The sequence below is a fragment of the Nuphar pumila genome, chromosome 1 (assembly GCF_984573655.1).
Source record: "Nuphar pumila chromosome 1, dmNupPumi1.hap1.1, whole genome shotgun sequence".
Classification (NCBI taxonomy): domain Eukaryota; kingdom Viridiplantae; phylum Streptophyta; class Magnoliopsida; order Nymphaeales; family Nymphaeaceae; genus Nuphar; species Nuphar pumila.
The window spans coordinates 43,437,947-43,443,534 of NC_143249.1; positions in this window are offsets into that span (position 1 = coordinate 43,437,947).

A 5,588-nucleotide genomic window follows, 5' to 3' on the forward strand; every position below is an offset into this window, starting at 1 on the left:
TCCAGGTTGGGAGCACATCTATATATCTATATATATATATATATATATATAGAGAGAGAGAGAGAGAGAGAGAGAGAGAGGTGGTGTCAGGAGTTTGGGCTCTGGGTTGGGATGAGGGGCACTGCCTTTGGGTCAGGCACGAGTGGTGCCCACCCACCTTGACTAGGGTTACCTTTAATGTGTGCTCTAAGTCTGCCCACCCTGCCCATAACGTGGCTCCACCCCTGATTAGTGCTTTATTTTGTGATTTCTAAACTATCATTGTGCTTAGCAATTTCCAAAAGAAAGTTGTGTTTTGGAATTCAAAATTGTTTGCATGTTTAGTGACTTTAAAAAAAGAAAAACATTGTTAATAATGTTTTTTGTGTGGGGGTGTCATGGGTACCACACTAATTGAGGACGTGTTGCATTTCAGAGGCTTGGGTACCATTGTCAAATGTTTATTTGTTAGGTATTCAGCCTGCACATCAAAGTGAGTCATCAGGAAGTGATTGCAAGTGAGTTACAAATTTTTAATGGCATAGTAAAAAATGATATATGGTTTGTTTATTTTGGGAGGGTGTTGTGTGTTCTCCCCTGAAGACGCACTCTTTGCTACAGTGCGTGTTCAGGGGTCCAAATGAGCACCATGTATATAAGCACGTGGGGCTCGTATCCCCGTGTGTCGACATCACTTAGCATCAGAGTCTAGTGCGATTGCAAAGACTTAAGTACCCTTTTCTGCCATTCTTGCCATGAAACGACGGTTCAAGAAAAGGACAAAAATGTTCTCCATTCAAAAAAGGGATACAATGGTTCAAGAAAAGGACAAAAATGTCCTCCATCAAGAAAGTTGAGAATGATGTTAACTCTTCAAAGTCCAAACGTTATGTTTTTGCCCTAAGCAGTAAACTTTTGCACCATCTACTGTAACATGAGCTCCCTTTGATGACACACCCTTTACCGTCGTTTGCTGTCGTTGGAGCAGCCTTGTCATTGTCTCGAGTCCAGGTTCCCGCCTTGGTTTTTAGCTTGTGATACAACACATTGCTGCCTTCTCGTTCCTGCCTTGTGTTACAAAACATTCTCGGGTTCGTTCCTACCTCGTGGAGATAACTATAAATCAATTAACTGGTTCGATCATTGGTGGGCATCATAGGAGCATTTGTCGGCCATCTCTTTTTACAGTCTTCTCTTCTTTTTCGTTGTCGTTAGGCAGTATGGAAGAAAGCAATGACGCACAAACATTCCAACAATTGGCATTAAGGCGCCGTGAATACCTTTCCATGTCATCATGCTATTGTTGAAGAACGTATGTCATCGTGAGTACCATTAAGGCGTTGTTTTGTTATTGCAGGTGGATCTTGTCCTTTCAACGATTTGAAAATGAATGATATTTGTAAGATGCTGGGACCTGTTGATAAGAATGCTTGTTTACATATGCGAGGAAGGGCCTCTACTCCATTCGGTATCATCCATTCACTCAGTATATACAATGTATCACAAATCACGGTTGTAGTAACATACTACCGATTTGTGAGATATTGTTTTGTTTGTTAATATTGATTTGTAAGCTATTATGCTGAATTTTCGTATCAATTTGAAATATATTTTGCAATATGTTTATCGATTTGTATGATATTATGTGTTTTGTAGTGTCAATTTGTAAGCTATTAAGCTGAATTTCTGTATCGATTTATAATATATTTTGCGATATGTATATCGATTTGTAAGATATTATGTGTTTTGTAGTGTCAATTTATAAGCTATTATGATGAATTGCCGTATCGATTTGTAATATATTATATGATATGTATATCGATATGTAAGATATTATGTTTTCTAGAATCGATTTGTAAGATATTTGTAGAAAGAATTTTACAATGTGTGCGTGCAGAAATACATTGTTGCATGCTTGCGGTGGCGATTTTTGTATTCAAATCACTGCTCATTTAGCGATTTCTATTGAAATTGCTTCACAGCATCGTAGATATAATTAAATTTTTGTCACGTGAATCGTTATCGTCAACACACATATACTACAAATCGTTTCTTTTATTGGCATGGTAAATAACAACTCGATGCATAGTATAGGCAAATAACAAATCATTATTGCTTTTATACTGTGATTCATTCAATCGTTTCTTTGACTTGCTTAACCTTATCGATATTCGTTGTTATATGCATCTTGAATAAATCATAGTAAATGTATGCACTGGCTAACACAAATTGATATCTTGCTTATGACAGTGGTGAGCTTATCACCTGGTTGTAGTGAAGATGATCTATCTCAATCATTGGAAAGTTATAAAGAAGTGAACATCAGTACTAATGACGCACCTGAATAAGTGAACATGTGCACTAATGATGCACATGATAAGAAGGGTGCATGCATTGGATTCACTCTTGACTTGAATGTTCCAGCAGAAGAAATGCAATTCAATAATGAGGTAGACGATCATGACAGTACACTTGATAAAGGTGCAGGCACTGGGAATGTACATGATAGTACACTTGACTCTGTTCCCATAGAAGGAATGCAGTTTAATAATGAGGAAACTACATATAAATTTTACAATGATTATGCCTTAAAACTTGGCTTCAGTGTTAGAAGATATTCTTGGTCAAAAAATGCACAGGGTATCATGGTGAGAAAGACATATGTTTGTTCTAAGGAAGGTTGGAAGAAGTCAAGTGGAAATCCAACAAGGAGCAAGCCAAATTCAAGATGTGGATGTTCAGTGAGAATGGTGTTAAGAAGACTTCTGAATGGAAAATATGTAATTTATACTTTAATCAGTGATCATAACCATGATTTAGCAGTTTCATTTATGACTTCTATGTTAAGGTCATATCGTAAAGTAACTGAAGTGCATGCTGCAATTGCTAAAATAGATAATAGCGTTGACATTGCACCAAAAAAGACATACAATTTATGTGCGCACATAGATGGTGGTCGCGAAAATGTGCCATTCACACCTATAGATCTAAGAAACCACTTGAGAAGGAAGATGACCGATAATATAAAGAATGAAAAAATATGTTCTTTGGTTGATTACTTATAGAAGAAATCAAGCATTGACCCTGGTTTCTTTAGTGCAATGCAACTGGATAAAGATGAATATGCTGTGAATATGTTTTAGGCAGATTTAAAGTCAAGAGTAGATTATGAATACTTCAATGATGTGCTTATTTTTTATATGACAGTGAATATTAATATTGAACAGTGGCCATTTGCACAGTTTGTCGGAGTGAACCATCACTCACAGAGTTGTATATTAGGTGACATTTTTTTGTATGACTAGACCAAGGAAAGCTTTGAGTGGTTGTTCAAAGTATTTACACAGACAATGAATGGAAAGAAACCTGAAGCTATACTTACAAGTGGTGATCACACAATTGTGGCTGCAGTGTCTCATGTATGGCTAGATGCACATCATCGCCTATGTTTGTGGCATATCTTTCAAAATGCAGCAAAGAACATATAATACATATTTAATCAGAAGACAAGGTTTGACAAAAAGTTTACAAGGTGTGTACTTGAGAGCGTAGACGAGGTCACCTTTATGTCTGATTGGGAGGAAATGATTCAGATATATGACCTTGAAGACTGTCTGTGGTTACAAAATTTATATGCAGAAAAAGAGAAGTGGGCATTGGCATATGAAAGACTTTTGTACAGGTATGATAAGCACACAAAGAGCTGAATCTATGTATGTCACACTAAAGAAAACCCTGTATTTATGTTTAACAATGTTTCACTTCATGAAACAATATGAATTATTTATAGACGATCTTAGACAGAATGAGCTTGAACAAGATGTGAAATGCTTCAATACATGCCTTGTAACTTTGGGCATGAAAATATTGATGCGACCTGCAGATCTGTATACACTAACTGTATTTGAATGGATTAAGAAGAAGGTTATACAGGTCATGAATTGCAACATAGAAGGACACATGCAAACCGAAAATATGCACAAATATCATATTATATGGGAGGGTGAAGAGTATCCAAAAAGGCAAGAAGCACGTTTCACGTACAATGTTGACAACAGAACAGTTGAATGTATGTGCAAAATGTATGAATTCAAAGGTATTTTATGTCTCTATGTATATACTATCCTATAAATATACTGTAGTTGAATCGTATACTACAGTTATACATATACTGTAGTTGAATCGTTGTGCAAAAAGTTACCTATAAATAAACTGTTTTAAAACAAAAAAGTTTTTACATTTACTACTTGTGCATGATCGTTGTTAAATCGCTGTAGCATAATTTTTAAACCATTAGTAAATCGCCTCTAGGGTGATTTATTTGGTATATAAATCATTATATCATGTAGTGTCCTATCACGATTTACACAATGACATCTATGTGAAAATTGCACTATGCATGAGTACAAATTATGATAAAAGTGCACGGTCAATGTTTGTGCAAATCATTTCAGCCATTTATCAATGTTTGTGCAAATCATTTCAGTCATTTATCAATCATTATGTAAATCACAATAGGAGCACAGCTCGTAAAAGCAAATCAGTGGCATTTTTACAGTACACAACGGTTAACACTTGTTTGATTTTTATTTATGAAAGCCGATTATTACAATGATTTGTTTAGTGGCATTTGTGTGCTACACTTATTAAAATAAATTTATACACTTATAGAATGTCACGTTATAAAAAAGAGCTTGTTACCACAGTACACAACACTATTCGCTTTTATGATTTCTATTTACAAAGGGCGAACATAACAATGATTTGCCTTTGCTATAAATAACAGTCCAACTTAATTGTATGTTTAGTAAAATTGAAATTTTACTTATTTCAACCCAGAGAGATTTTACATTAATTTGTATACACAGTCTTATAAAATTTGTACACAAAATTTAGTTGTACAGTCTACAAAATCTGTTAGAAGTTGATGTACATCATATTACTCCTAGGGGGGGGGGGAGTCACGTCGCTCATTGCCTTCTAGGTATTCTTGCCGGTTGAGTTTTTTTCTCTTCTGCAATTAGAAACTACATCAATTTTTTGCATAGTTCTCTACGAAATCCAGGTATATCATCTTGCAACAAAAAGGTAATATGACACCAATATATAAATTGAGTCTATAATAATAGAGGATAATAAAACATGTTTAAGTGTAGAGCATACAACATCAAAATCAGGTTATCGTCTATTGTATATTGCTTCAATCACTACAAGAATTCTGTGCATTAGCCATGGATGTTATCCGATGCTAATCCATCACGAATCTGTCACTGAATTGTTTAGCAATGGATTGGCGACAGCTTAGCGATAGATAGCATTCATCGCAATTTCTTGGTCGCTAATTAGTGACAGAACTGATATGTCACTACTTCCATCACTAATTTATGATGGATTAGTGAATGTCATGATCTGTCTCTAATTCATCGCTAAATAAGCACTGATTTGGTTTTACGACAGATACATATCCATCGCTAAAATTTAATGAGGAATATGTATCAATCTCTAATATTCATCGCTTATTTAGCGATGGATTACATTCCATCGCAAAAACATCGGTTGATTCAGTTTTTGAGACAAATAAATATTTGTCCCTAATTTGTCGCTAAATT